The sequence below is a fragment of the Propithecus coquereli genome, unplaced genomic scaffold (genome assembly GCF_000956105.1).
Source record: "Propithecus coquereli isolate 6110/MARCELLA unplaced genomic scaffold, Pcoq_1.0 Scaffold37, whole genome shotgun sequence".
NCBI lineage: Eukaryota > Metazoa > Chordata > Mammalia > Primates > Indriidae > Propithecus > Propithecus coquereli.
The window spans coordinates 1,452,675-1,468,663 of NW_012149396.1; positions in this window are offsets into that span (position 1 = coordinate 1,452,675).

A 15,989-nucleotide genomic window follows, 5' to 3' on the forward strand; every position below is an offset into this window, starting at 1 on the left:
TAAAATTGCTAGAAGAAAACACAGGAGAAAGTTCCTTGCCATTAGTCTTGGTAATATTTTTTTTAAAAATGTGATACCAAAAGTACAAACAACAAAAGCAAAAATAAGTTGAACTACATCAAACTAAAAAGTTTCTGCACAGCAAAGGAGCAAAGGAAAAATCAACAAAATGAAAAGGCAACCTATGGAAGAGGAGAAAATAATTGTAAACCACACTTCTGATAAAAGGTTAATATCTGAAATGCAGTCATGCATTGCTTAAGGACAGAAATATTTTCTGAGAAATGCACCATTAGGCTATTTCATCATTATGCAAACATCATACAGTGTACTTACACAAACCTAGATAGCCCACTACACACCTAGGCTATATGGTAGAGCCTATTGCTCCTAGGCTACAAATTTGTACAGTATGTTAGTGTACTGAACACTATAGGCAATTGTAACACAATGGTAAATATTTGTGAATCTAAATATACCTAAACATAGAAAAGGTATAGAAAAAATACAGTACATTGTTGTATATGTGGTCTGTCGTTGCCCTAAATGTTATTATGTGGCATTCTACTCTATGTAAGGAACTCATACGACTCAATAGGAAAAAAGACCGAATAATCTGATTAAAAAATGGACAAAGGACCTGAATAGACATTTTTCCGAAAAAGACACACAAATGGCCAACAAGCACGTAAAAAGGTGCTCAACATCACTGACAATTAGGAAACTGCAAATCAAAACCACTATGACATACCACTTCACAACTGTTAGGATGGCTATTATCAAAAAGACAGGAAGTAACAAGTGTTGCACCATTGGTGGCAGTGTAAATTAGTACAGCTGTTATGGAAAACAGCATGGAGGTTTGTCAAAAAAATAAAAATAGAATGACCATATGATCCAGCATTCCCACTTCTGAGTAGATGTCTGAAGAGAACAAAATCACTATCTCAAGAGATAGCTGCACTCTCACGTTCATTTCTGCATTAATCACAATAACCGAGACATAGAAACAATCTAAGTGTTTGTGTGGATGGATGAATGGATAAAGAAATCGCAGTATATATATATACAAGGGAATATTTTTCAGTCATAAAAATGAAAATCCTGCCATTTGGGGAAACATGGATAAATCTTGAAGGCATTGTGCTAAGTGAAATAAATCAGAAAAAGACAAATACTGTATGATCTCATTTATATGTGGAATTTTAAAAAGTTGAACTCATAGAAACAAAGAATAGAATGGTGATTGCTGGCAGTAGGGAAATGGGTAGATGTTGGTCGAAGGGTACAAAGTTTTAGTCATGCAGGATGAGTCAGTTCTGGCGACCCAATGTACAGCACGGTAACTAGTAAACAATACTGTGTAGTATAGTTCAAAATTTGCTAAGAGTAGATCGTAAATGTTCTCACTACACATTAAAACAAAGGTAACTGAGTTGACATATGTATTAACTAGCTTGATTTTGGTGGTAATTTCACAACATAAATCATAACATTTTACACCTTAAATTTATACAATTTTATTTGTCAATCATACCTCAATAAAGCTGGGAGAAAAAATGTATTATTTTACACACAAGAAAAGCCTGTAGCATCAGTGTGGAGCTAGAAAGTTAAGTATTCAAAAACCTTCTCACTCCTAGACTTATAAGGGCAGATGACAATAACTTGTAGCTTCAGGGCAAAGTGTGAGGCAATCTTCTGAAAACAAGCACAGAGTTTTTCTGAAGGCGATATTATGTTTTTGAAATTAAGAGAATTTTGCTTTCTACACAGTAATACATGTAAATTTACACATTGCCACCTAAAGTCTTTGTATAAAATCGATGCCTCAAGAAGATATCCTGTGGCTTCAGATACCCTTGGCACATTGCTGTTCCCTTGAGAGGATTCTCCCTCTCATTTCTAGTTTGAAAAGCAAAGGTGCATGTGGCATAGTGATTGGAGTTAGAGGCATTTGTGCCACCAGAACTCTATGAAGGCACAATTTTCTCCTGCCCATTCACTTAGCTCCTCCACATTTTATTTTTATTTTATTTTTTAATTTATTTCAGGATATTATGGGGGTACAAACATTTTGGTTACATGTTATGAATTTGCCACACTGAAACCATGATTTGGGGTGTGCCTTTTCCCCACTACAATGCTCACCGTGTCCATTAGTTGTGAATTTCCCCCCCAACACCCTAATCCCTAGAAAATATTACTACTGTGTGAGCACCATAGTGTTGATCGGTTAGTGCCGATTTGATGGAGAATACATGTGGAGCCCATTCTTCTGTTCTTGTGATACCTCACTTAAGAAGATGGGCTCAAGCTCTATCCAGGAAAATATAAGAGGTGCTAGATCACTGTTGTTTCTTATAATTGAGTAATATTCCATTGTATACATATACCAAATTTTAACAATCCACTCATGAATTGATGGGCACTTGGGTTGTTTCCACATCCTTGCAATAGTGAATTGTGCTGCCATAAACATTTGGGTGCAGATGTCTTTATTATAGAATGTCTTTTGTTCCTTTGGGTAGATGCCTAATAGTGCTATTGCTGGATTGAATGGTATTTCTATTTTGAGTTCTTTGAGGTATCTTCAAATTCTTTTCCACAGAGGTCGCACTAATTTGCAGTCCCACCAGCAGTGTAAGAGTGTTCCTGTCTCTCCACATCCTCGCCAGCATTTGTTGTTTTGGGATTTTTTGATAGAGGCCAATCTCACTGGGGTTAGGCGATACCTCATTGTGGTTTTGATTTGCATTTCTCTAATGATTAGAGATGCTGAGCATTTTTTTTTATATGTTTGCTGTCCATTATTCTGTCTTCTTTTGAAAAGTTTCTGTTCATGTTCTTTGCCCATTTATTGATGGGGTTGTTTGATTTTTTCTTGTTGATTTTTTTTTTTAAGTTCTAGATAGATTCTTGTTATCAGCCCTTTATCAGATGTGTAGAGAGCAGATATTTCCTCCCATTCTGTAGGCTGTCTATTCACTCTAATGATAGTTTCCTTGGCTGTGCAAAATCTTTTTAATTTGATCAGGTCCCATTTATTTATTTTTGTTGCTGCTGTGATTACTTTGGGGGTCTTCTTAACAAATCTTTGCCTAGGCCGATGTCTGAAAGGGTCTTCCCTACATCTTCTTCTAGGATTCTTAAGGTTTCATGCCTTAGGTTTAAGTCTGTTATCCATCTAGAATTGATTTTTGTGAGAGGTGAGAGGTGGGGATCCAGTTTCAATTTCTGCATATAGCTATCCAGTTTTCCCAGCACCATTTATTGAAAAGAGATTCTTTTCTCCAGTGTATATTTTTGTCTGCTTTGTCAAAGATTAGATTACCATATGCAGATGGTTTCATCTCTGGATTCTCAGTCCTGTTCCAAAGGTCTATATCTCTGTTTTTGTGCCAGTACCATATTGTTTTAGTTACTATAACCTTGTAGTACAGCTTCAAGTATGGTAGACTGATACCTCCCAGTTTGTTCTTTTTACTTAAGATTGCTTTGGCTATACAAGGTCTTCTCTGGTTCCATACAAAGCATAGAATTATTGTTTCTAGTTCTGTAAAGAATGATGATGAAAACAGATGGAAGAATCTACCTGCTCATGGATTGGTAGAATCAACATTGTTAAAATGTCCATACTACCTAAAGTGATCTACAGAATTAACGCAATCCCTATCAAATCTCCTCCACATTTTAGTTCCACCATCACCTTAATACTTTCTGTTCAAGTTTCCCATAAGCCACAGGTATTCCATTAGCCTAATCTTTATTTCTAGAGCTCATCAAACTTACTCCTCTATAAGGTTCTTAAGGGAAGGGGCTGTGTCTTATTCATTGTATCCCTTGTACCAAGGATAATCCTTTAAAAATCATAAACACAAGGAATATTCTTTCCTGGCTGTTGACTGGTTGCAAGCATAAGGGTTTCCAGTCTGCAGACCCCAAGTGGAGACCATTGCTTTGTGCTTCAGTTCTCCTCTTAATTCTGTTCTTGCCTCACTGTCGGAAACCCTCCCTGGAAGACCCACTTATATTTGCACTTAAAATCACTGCTTTCTAAATTATTTCTCCTCAAGATGAGCTACCAGACTTTCAAAATCATACTTTCAAAAAATAGTGAAAATAATCTTTTAAAAAATGTCTTTGGAATAAGAGAGCAACACAACTTGATCACTTTGAAAGGGCTATCCAGGAAGTTTCTTTATATACAGAAAAGAAAGAAAATTATGGCTATGCCTGGAGCCAATGTCACAGCAAACAAATGGGGGTGATTGCTCTTACCTTGAGAAGACCTGAGCAGGGCTATGATTCTAGGAGGCAGCAAGCAGAGAGAGAGATGGCACTGTCTAGCGTCTTCTCATGCAAGCTCCCTTGCCAGTTCTGTTAGGTGAGTCCAAGAGCCCTGAACATCAGACAACCCCATTGGGAGAGTGGCTGAGGTTGGGCAGATGAGAGCAGCCTGGGTCCTGTATTACAGGACCATAGAAACAGGGGCCAGGGAGGGTGTCAACTACCTCTGGGTGACTGGGCTATGCTTGGCGGTTGGTGAGAGTGACACTTGACAGTCACTAGGGAATGGAAATCAGACTTGTGCACTGGGGCCCTATATTTATCCTGGTGGCTCTGTCACTAGAGGGAAAGAACCAACCTAAGACAAAACTGTCCTGCATACCACTTGTAGGTGATAAAATAGAGTACATGATAGTCTTTACCTGTGTGCCATGTAAAATGAAGCCCAAAGAAAACCACTTGAGATCACCTGTTTCTTCTTCACCTGATGCTTTTGTAAGATCTACTTGAGTCAGATGCATGCTTCATTATGAGGCAGGACCAAATCCTCTCTCTAAATTCAACCCCAGGTTCTAGGAAGGGAAGTTAGAGCATCCAAGTGTAGTCAGCTACAATCAGTTCCCCACTGCGCTGCACTTACTTGCTCAATACTAAGAAGACCTTTGGTTAGAGAGAGTTTAATTTAGGATCTAGGATCTGTTAACTTCTAAATAACCATAGGAGAGGCAGCCCAAAGAACATGACAGCACATGTGTCACAACTACTTCTCACTCAGGGCACTTTCTGTCTGAAGCAGGTTTCTAATAAGCTTAGCCATGGAGAAAGGCAATTATAGACATTGTTCCTACAATTTATAATGCAAATTGAATAGAAAACAATAGATTAATTATAGAACATGGTTTGAATTTGCATTATTCAAACTGCAATTGGTTATAATGTGATTGAGTTCAGGAACTAGCACCTTGGGAGCAGGAAAAAAGCGTCATTGGGAAGATGCATAAATATATACCTTGCCACTGTCTGAGGGACGGGCTGCTCAGCTGGTCTCCAGTTCATTTTCTCCCTGGGAAGCTGGATGAGTGTTGAGGTTTTGGAGAACTGAGTTGGTGGACAGGGCTCTATATTTATAGGTCATTGAAGATAACTAGCTGTGGGCTCAATTACATTTTCCTAGTCATTTGTAATTTTTTCAGGTGTTCAGAATCTTGGACTTAAAATTTCTATTATGTTGTATATAATTTACAGGAGTTCCAGGATCCCAGCATCCAGGGGCCTTACAAATTGATCAAGAGCCAAAACCTACACCTGGCCAGTGACTCAGGGAAACAGCAGGGGTTAAGGTATGTAGTTGGTGCCCACAGGTACAGCAGCAAAAATTTCAATGTACTTCCCCTCCTCCAGATTCCCTACTTCCCTCATCAATGAAATACAAGATCCATTGCCACTAAAAATGATTGTCGAAAGTCTTTGCCCTTTTACAATTCCTAGAGGGCAGTATAAAAATTAATTCTCAACTTTCTAAAAATAAAATGATATTTGTAGAGGAGAAGGGAGTGTACTATCACACCTCTTCAGAAATTGCACAATTGTGCAGTATAAGGTCCCATTAAGGCATAGGGATCCGAGAAGCAAGATGAATGAGGCACATTCATCTAACTGGCCAGTAAGTCTGTGTTACTAGTTCAATGCTAGGCACCAAATTAGTACAAAGCAAAACAAAACTTAAACGGGGAATAGTCTTATCTATTCTTTTCTCTGAGGGTTATGAGACACCTTTGCTCACGCATTCATAGGGATCTGGGTTCAGAGTGGAGATTTAGGAATGATTATGAGTGGCTGGTGAAGATACTGGTGTGGATGATCTCTCTAGAGTGCGTATGATGGAGAACCGAGTCCCAGGAAACAGTGTTTAAGAGGCAAATGGAAAAGAGAAGCTCATGAATAAGATACTAAAGGAAAGGCAGAAAAAGAATAAGCAAAATCAGAAAAAAAAAATCCCAGAGGTGAAGGGAGGAGGGAGTCCCCCTTCAAGAAGGGGATATGAGACTTATTCAATACCACTAAGAGGTTGTAGAGTCTGGGCTCCTCTAAGAAAAGAAGATCCTGAAACACAACTTGCACCAAGGTAGTTTACTTCGGGAGTAATGCTAAGGAAGAAGGAGAACCAATATTAGATGCACTATCTAGCTGACCCTCACTGGGCAGCTGGGGCTGGACCTATCTGGGGCTTCTGAGGAATTTTGAAGAATATGCCTCTGCACTGACTGCCTGAGGGATGGAAAAGGAAAGCATTTATCCACCAGTTCCAGTCTTGAATTGCTCAAGAATTGCCCGATGGGATGGGAACTCCTTGTGTTTCTGTATTTGTACAAGGGATGGGAACTCCTTGTATTTTTTAGATTGGTACACAGTGGTTCCCAAAAGCTCTCTCTTGGAGAGTTGGAGAAACCCAGGACATAAAGTGAGAGATCCATGGAGTAGATGCTTTGAGTTTTTAACCTTCTTTCCAGATGCTTTGAGTTTTTAATTGCATGGAACTTATGGGCACAGTAAAGTCTTGGCACAGAGGATATGCAGCAGGGCACAAGAGGTATTCGATGCAGAGGTGAAGTAAAGATTGGAATAATCTGTTATAAATTGGCAAATAAGCTTGAGCAATGCAGGAATATTTTTAGCTCCAATAACCTGACAGTTTAGGACTTTACCAGCTTCAGGTATAGTTGAATCCAGAGGTTCAATTGATATAGTCAGCTTCCTTAAATCTTCTTCCAGTTTTCTTTCCTTTGTATTATCTCCATCCTCAGCAAGATCTCTCCAGAATAGAAAAACGGCACCTAGAAGTTCTATGTTGTTTAGTATTATTCATAGGTCACAATTTCAGAAGATAATTGTCTTAGTCTATTTTGTGCTTCTGTAACAGAATACTTGATACTGGGTAATTTATAACGAACAGAAATTTATTAGCTCACAGTTCTGGAGGCTGTTAAGTCTAATATCAAGGTGACAGCATCTGGTGAGGGCCTTCTTGCTGCATCATCATGTGGTAGAAGGCAAGAGAGCAAGAGAGAGGGCAAGAGGGGAGCCTAACTCACCCTTTTATAATAGTACCAATCCTACCTTCATGGCTCAATCATTCCTTAAAGTTCTCACTCTTAAAGTTTTCTGTATTGATACAACGGCAATTAAATTTCAATGTGATTTTTGGAGGGGACAAATATTCAAACCATAGCAATAAAGTACTCTCTTTCTTCTATCGTTAATGTCAGTCCCTTCAAAATAACTGTTTGGTCTCATTGGGCCAATATATATATGTCCATTCAAGGTCCAATTGCTGTGCTCAGGGTGGTGGGATGTTCTGATTAGCCAGCCTATGCCATGTGCCTTTGCTGTAGCTTTTTAAGCCAGACTCCTTAATTGATATACCCAACAGAAGCACATGGAGCCATTAGAGAAGAGCTTCCAAATGGAAAAAATGAGGAGACCACAGATGAAGTAGAGAAAAAAACCCAGATAGCCTGTATATATGGTATGGGAGGACAGGGTTCACAGGATTGTTAATTTGGTGTCACAGTGGCTTGAGACATTGTCCTATCTCTGCTACTTACCAGTTCAGTGACATTGGACAAGCTTCCTAACTTTTCTGAATCTCAGCTTCTAGTCTTTTTTTTTAAATGCCAAATATGTATCCAATGTTTATTAGAAGTTAAACTAATGGATATTAAATACGTAGTCTATTTTTTTTTCAGAATGTTACAGGAGTACAAATGTTTAGGTTATATATATCACCTTTGCCCCACCCAAGTCAGAGCTATAAGTGTGTCCATCCCCCAGACGGTGCACACTGTACCCATTAGGTGTGAATATACACATCCCCACGCACCTGCCCGATACCCAATGAATATTACTAGTATATGCATGTAAGTGTTGATCAGTTAATACCAATTTGACTTGAATCTTTAAAAAAAGTTTTGTTGAGGACTTTTCAGCATTAGCATCTTCCTAAAAAGCATCAAAGTCCCAAACTCAGACCTGCCACAAACCATGTTCGTGTGGAAAACTTCCTCCCTTCTTTGAGACACACGCTGTACTCATTGGTGAACTCTACTTCAAAACTGCCATAAACTCAGTCAGTATTCTCAGTCATAACCATCAGCATCAGTTCACATTATCCCATTTATGTATCAGAAACAAGACATTACTATACAGCATTCCCAGCATTGACAAAGGGTACGATTAGCATCATTTCACTTAACACATATAACCAATTTGAATAACCCAGAAATCAAACTCACTTAAAGTCTTTCAACATATGTGGATGTCCCTTGAATGCAAAAAGCATCCATACATTGTTACCATTTTTTCCTTGTGAACTCTCACCAAAGCTGCTGGTTTGAGAGAGACATATGAACAAGTGAAAAAAAATTGTCTTTTGTACCAAGTCTCCATACGTGCTTTATGCTTTTTCTCACTCATACAGCCTTCATGCCAGCACCACTATCAATCCCCCTAAAGATTTCAAAAGTTGAAACACCTTCTGTTTCCATATCGCAGGCTTGCATTTAGTGCAGATACGACTCCGTGGAATAAAGAGTGGTAGATAACAATGGAACACCCGCTGTCAAAGATGCAGCAAGTGCAGTTTGATAACATATTCTTACATGAGCAAGTAGGTAGACAGAAGGAATTCTATGGCATGATATTTATAACACCACAAAGTGTTTCTTCTATAGATTTTGAAATAAGATCAACTACAGAGATTAAATGGAGACTTTATATCATACCTTGTGATATGAAGAGAAAGAATGTTAAAAAATAAGCAAAAATAAAGTATTGCATACCATGATTTCCAAAAAAGAGCATTTTCTAAGGAAAAATCGGAGTTTAAATCAAAACAAGGAGAAAAGAATATAATTCTACTAGGTTCTGTTTTGAACATTAAAATAAATTACTTGAATATCCACAGATAAACTGTGCCAGCAGGAATCTTTTGATACCAATTGCACTGTATTGGTTTGCCTGTCTGCAAACAATACTTCACTTACAACCACTTAATATTTTAACGTTTTTTTGAAACATAGCATCATTATTCCTTTACTTCTCTTTATCTAAAAATCATGTCCCAAATACTAATGAATATACTTCATGTTGGACACACTAAATTTGAAAATGTTAGTGCGAAAGTATTCTTGTGCTATACTTACTATTAACGTAGAAAATTTTAAGTTTTCACAAGTCTGTTCCAGCCAAAACGCTGGTCTGCATTTCTGGACCAGACACATCAGAACCAGTGTTCCAGCCAATGTCTGCTCAAACTATTGCCTAATCTTGTTATGATGCCAGAAACAGGTAGTAGCTAAGGGAGGGGCACTCATGAGAGATAAGGATAGAAATGTAACAGCCAACAGAGCAGAGAGTGGAGCAACTACATGGTTCCCTCTCACCATACAGTAACCCCACCCCCCGGGTTAATTTTACTTAATAAAAGCACCTTCTGCAACTTTGCTCTGGTAAGGGATGCAATTTCTTCAGGACAGGCAATTTGTGTTTGTTTTTCCTGTAGGCACATAGTAGCTTAAGTCATTAACATTTCCAAGTTTCTTATTTCGGGCAGAGCAGCACTGAGTTATTTTCAATCTATGAGTAGCCCAGGGCAATCTTGATTCATCAGAATTTTCATTCATGCAACTTATATTGAGTGCTGATTGTGTACAAGGCACAGGCAAGGATCCTTCAGGAACACAAAGATGAATAAGATGTGTTTCCTACCCTCAAGGAGTTTAGTATCTAGCTAGGGAGATGAAATATGTACCAAATATGTAAGTGTTGAATAAATGTTGAAAAACTTAGAGCTGTCAAAAGAGGTAGAAAAAAATTACGTAAAAGAAATGTTCTTTAAGATCAAGGAAGGCAAAACTTAATTCTTGCTGTCAGGGAGAACAGTGGTGAGTGGGCAGGGTCCCTTTGAACTGGTGGCATTTCATGCATTTGGTTTCTTAAACAGATACGTGGTGAGTGCCAATCAGGCACTGTGCTTGGCATTTAAGCTGGATCTTGAGAAAGGCTATGAGTTTGGACCTACAGTAAGTGGAATTGGGGGCTTTGGGTTATGGTAGTTGGTATACTGAAGCCGGCTCTTACTGGCTGATAAGAGCCAATTGTTAAACTTTCAGGAATTTTGCAGCAGGTTAACTTCTCCTTGGTTGAAATTGTCATTTGGGGAGTTTGCCATAGAAATCAGCAAACCCTACAGTTCATGGAGTCCCCCTCCACCCTGTCCAGAACCATTTGCTAAACTTTTGCTCACCTGGCTGTGTTCCAGGCAGAGGCAGTAAATGATAATCCACTAATTAGCTATGTTATTTCTAGCAATCAGCTCATTGGTCCCTGGCTTTTCTCTTCTGTAGGAAGTCTGATACCGTGAACGTTGTCAAGATCAAAATGGAGACACTAATGTTAAGCAAACCCTGACAAACAGAGCTAGGAGAAGCCATGACGAGAGGGTCTTATGATTGTATGCCTGATAAGAGAAACTATCACAAAAGACTACAAAACTATGACCTTGCACAAAGGCTATCACAATGTTACACAAAAAATACTTCTGCAAGGACATCTGCCCAGCAACTGCCTGTCCAATGTCGGACTGGCATCACCCTTGTTATTGATCTTTGTCACCAGAGATAATTATTTCAAAACAATTATGTAATCCTCCTCATTTTTCCTTTAAAAAGCTTTGTCTTCCTTATCTCCCTGAATACACACCTAGTTCACTATGGCACATGTATTCCCATTGCAATGCTTTATTCCCCAATAAATATCCTTTCTTTTAGAGAGTCTCTTTCTGTTTGTTATTTAGGTTGACAATACTTAAAGTTTTTCTCATTCTAACATTCTATTATCTACAGAAGGGAAAGTGGAAAATGAAGTCCTGAAACCCAAGGATGAAAGGGTTAGTAAGGACAGGGGCACTTCTCCAGCCTGCCTGCTCAGTGTTGGGCAGGTGCTCAAGAAGTGCTAATAACATCAATCTCCAGACTGTAATGACTAGGTGCCAGAGCCTTTCTGTGGGAGTGCTGTTTTCCCTGCCATGGATTCTTCTGAAGTGGCTGAATAGAGCCCAGAGCTAGAGAAATTTGGAGGCCCCTCCCATCTCCCTTCTTCTAGGATCTCTGTGGGAGACCCAGGGCAAGTCATTTAACCTCTTAGTGCCTGGTGGTCTTCACTTGCAAATTACGCTCTTTCTTCACCTCTGGCCTCTGTGAGAATATTGTTGAGAAGATCTATAGGTCAAGTGCAAGCTGTCTATGGGGCTCAGCCAGCAAAGAGAGACAACAATGTTTTGTTAGAGAACAAAACATTGTTGTCATTACTTGCCCAGAATGGGGAAGAAGGCCTTGAAGACTTAGCCAACGTGTATAATAGCATCAGGCAGCTCAGTCTTAACGCTATCTGAATAGAGATGATGGATGCTATTTTTGTCCCACTGACATTTCCTACTAGCACCTCCCAAAGGCCTTGCTTACCTCTTTTTTGTTTTTTTTTTGAAACTTTTTTACCTAGATTCTTCTTTCTCTGCTCAGTAAGCAAGAGCAGGGAAGTGTGCGAGGGGGATATGGGGACCCCTCTTCACTACCATTCACTAGGAGGTTTCAGGAGTGTTTACTTTCTTGTTCCGTAACTCATAGCTTCCATTCCTCTGTGAAGTTTCCAAGCAATAGGAATAGATTTTGATTTCTTGAAATGGCCTTTGATTCCTCCATCAAAGCAACTCTGTCTGCTACAGATGAGTACTCTGGGCATTCATGAAACTGGCAACTATGACATTAGAGAAAGATTAGAGATAGAGTCGGTGTTGGGTCCGAATGTTAGTGCTGCCATTTACTGAGTGATGTGGGTCAGGTGTCGCCTCCATTTCTCTGCACTTGAATTTCTAATCAGTAAAGGAGTTTATGTCAGCCTTGGCCTGTGCCCCTCATCCTCAGGTGTATTTCTGACTGGCCACTTCTCTGCTTCATCTTGTAAGGGCTCACTCCTGCAGGTGGCAGATTCCCAGGTAGTCTGGTAAGCTGGTTTCTGACTCTGTTTGGCTTCAGGGAGGCACTGGCCAGAGATAGGGGGTTGGGTACAAAGGAGAAGCAAGGAGGCTACTCTACCTGCCTCTTTCTCAAGTGCTATCTCTAGAGGGGCTGAGTCTAGAGTCCCAGAGGATGTGACCCTGGCTGCCAGGTCCTATTATCCTACCTTTCCCACCTTTGCCTTTTATTGACTTCCTGCTTTGGCCAATATTTGTGCTGCTTCAGTTTGCTACTTTACATGTCCTTGCTTATAAATATTGGAAGCTGTTTGTTTTCCTGGCTAGGTCCTGACTGATACCATGTTGATGATATAGCTGTCTTAAGAGGATGTTGTGAGATTTAAAAAAAAGTCCTACACAAGTCATTACTAGGGTAAGTACTCAATAAATGTCTATAGAACCCAACCTGTTATCAACCTGCTTTTCTTTTGCTTCCCAACATCACCATTTTTTTTTGCCCCTCAAACATCCAGCAAATCTCAGTGCAGATGCTACTTCATGAAATTTTGCTCATCCTTCATCAAATAGGATTTTTCTTGATTTTCTGCCATAGCCTTTATATTTGCATCTCTGGTAGAATTGAGCATATTCTGCCAAGAATTTAATCATTTTTAAACTTTTGCCTTTTCCTTCAAATCTGTAAAGTTCTTGCTGTCTCTCTAATTTTTGTGTCTCTTCCAAACCCCCAATGCCAGAAAAGGTGTTTAAAAACATTTGCTGAATTGAATGGAATGGAAGTGCCCTTCTTGGTACTTTCTTTTGCAACACGATTCTTATAGCCCGAGGGGACTGTGGAAGATACCAATGGCACACTAGCTAAGTAAGGACAAAGATTCTTTGTGACAGCCTGGATATAGTGGCCACTCTGATTTGTCTTAGTCTGACTCTTCCAGCTTTTAAAACTTGTCTTATCCTCATAGAGAAATGTCACCCTACAAATAAAGGGTTCTATTAGTTTAGGAGGTATTTTTTCTAACCTCTTCAGGTCTTAGAGGGTTGAACTAAATTTCCCTGGAGACATGGGCCAGGCTTCTGTCAGCTTGTTTCATCTCCCCTAGGGTCTCTGAGCCAGGGTTCCTTCCATGGACTGTTCCTGTTCATTGAGCATCCTTGCCAAGATTTATGATACAGTAAAGACAAAAAGAGCCACGTCAACTGTCCTGTGAAGGAAAATGAGATTCTGTTAAATTTAAGGAGACTTTAAATGAATAAAAAGATCAGCAGGTTAAATACTATGAAGTGAGATAATAGATTAATTTTAGAAAATACAGGAGTCATCCTAATTACAGGTATAACTGAGTAGAAAGCTGGATAAGTCCCATATAGGCCTTTTATAGGCCATGACATAATTAAATGCTTGTTCATTTTATAGATAAGATATATCTTTGATATAGACACTGTGTACTGGGAAATCATCCACTCTGGGCCCTTAACCTGATGCAGACTCATTCTTACCTAAAAAGCCAAGAATATTCAGGCAGACAGTAACCCTCTGAGAAAAACCATGATCTTTGGAAAGAAAAGAGATTTCTCCATTTAAAAACCAAAGCTCATGAATGCTGGCATGCATAAGTAACAAGAAGCTCATCTGTAACAAGTAACCCCCTGACCCCCATTACAGGATGGTAAAGGGAAGCAATGATTTGGGAGGATTTTTATCCCCAGACGTATAATATCTATCTGTTCCACCCACAGCCCGTTTTGTAGCATGGCCAGTTGTTGACATGTTCTCAGCTTTGTGAACTGCAGCTTCAGGACCGTCTCCTTAGTTCTCCCCTTTATGCCATATTGCTGTACCCCTAAGGAAATTCTGGTGCCATTATGAAAGATCTTTATACAATTTAAATCAGTGCACATTGAAATAAAGCACCATTCTTTGGGTATTGTGTACTTCCAGCTAGATGTCTTCTAGTTGGACATCTTTTCCAAGGTGTTCCACAACCCTCCTGTAATCCGCCCTCCTCTAGGTTCACTCTTCCCAGCCACTCAGCTCCCACGTCGGTACCGTCATTGACTCCTCTTTCCTTCATTTCCCTTCTAATCTGTCACCACATCCTGCAGGTTCTACCGTGGCCCTATTTTTCATATGCCTTCTCCCTCCCCATTTCTATCAGTACCACCTTAAGATTTACCCTCAGTCTCCTGCGAGCACCACTGCTTTTTAAAGTATGTTTTCCTCTCCTCCAGCCTTTCCCTCCCTTTCTATTCTACACAATTTTTCCATATTCTTCTCTCTGAATTATTCATCCAACATTTACCAGACCTGTATTATGTGCCAGCTGCTAAGTGAACAAAGATGAAAAAATAATGGACCCTCACTTCAAAGAACTCAGGCCAGAGTGAGACAGAGACACATGGAGAGACAGTGGAGGGTGGTGGTGAGATGTGGAGGCCTTAGACTCACAGGGACTCAATGCCAATCCTGCCTCTGACTCTTCCCAGTCATGTGACTCTGGGTAATTTAAGTGCTCCCTGCTTACAAAAGGGGGATAATGGCAGTTCCTGCCTAATAGGTTTGCAGAAAGGATGGAATGAGATAATCCATGCAAAGCACTTATAATAGTTCTTGACACATAATAAACAATAAATAATTGTAGCCACCATTACAAAGCAGTTTTCAAACTCTCTATGTTAAAGGACTATTTTTAGTTTGTTTGCTTGTTTGATTCTTAATACATCACAAGCTGATTTATGACCCTACTATGCTTGACTTGTATGCAGCTCACACAACATGCAGTTTAACACTTGAGTTCGACAACACCCAAATAGCTCTATGCCCTGTTTAATGAGACAAGTCCATGGACTGCTCACTTAGATGTCAGGGCAAGGTCATGTTGTAGACCCATAACATACAGTTCATGGGCCAGAACCAATCCCTGAACCACAGGGACTGAGAAGTACTATAATCAAGTACAGCTTTGATTTTCACTTTCTTGCTTGTAAGTGACTCCCTGTGAGCTATGCAAAGTCCTTCCTTTGATATTTGGGAATCTTCACACTTAGGCCACATCCCAGCTTTCGAGGCTTATGTCTCGCGACTCCTTTTTGAAGACTCAAGGCTCTAGTACAGTGGTTTCAAACAGTTTCAGGAACAAGGGATAGGACTGGAGGATAATTTACCTTATTTCATCATCTTTAAAGACTTTGTATTATCTGAAATTGTCTTGTTTCTTTATTATCTGTCTTTCCTCAGGAACCTAGTCTCTCTGTATTCCTGAAGCCTAGAACAGTACCTGGCATATAATAAATATTCAGTAAACATCCATTGGATAAATAAGTGAATAATGAAAAGATTCTGCTGCTAAACACATTTAAAATTCAATTTACTTGACATGTTATTCAACTGTTAACTCTTTAAAATGAGGAATTTCTTGTTTTTAACAAGAAGCAAGTTCTTCCTTATGACCTGGAATGAACTTTTTTCCCACCCGTTTTTCCTGCCATTCAATTTTTGGTCGCTCTAAATCCACTGAAACTCAATTGAATAATTTCCTCCAACACAGCCTCTAAGAAGCCTTCTTCTGACTTCTCATTATACTCTATATTATCTCTGTTACAGCACTTCTAACACGTTTTATTATTTATGTTGTATGCCCTTTACTAAATTATAAGGTCACAGAGAACAAGA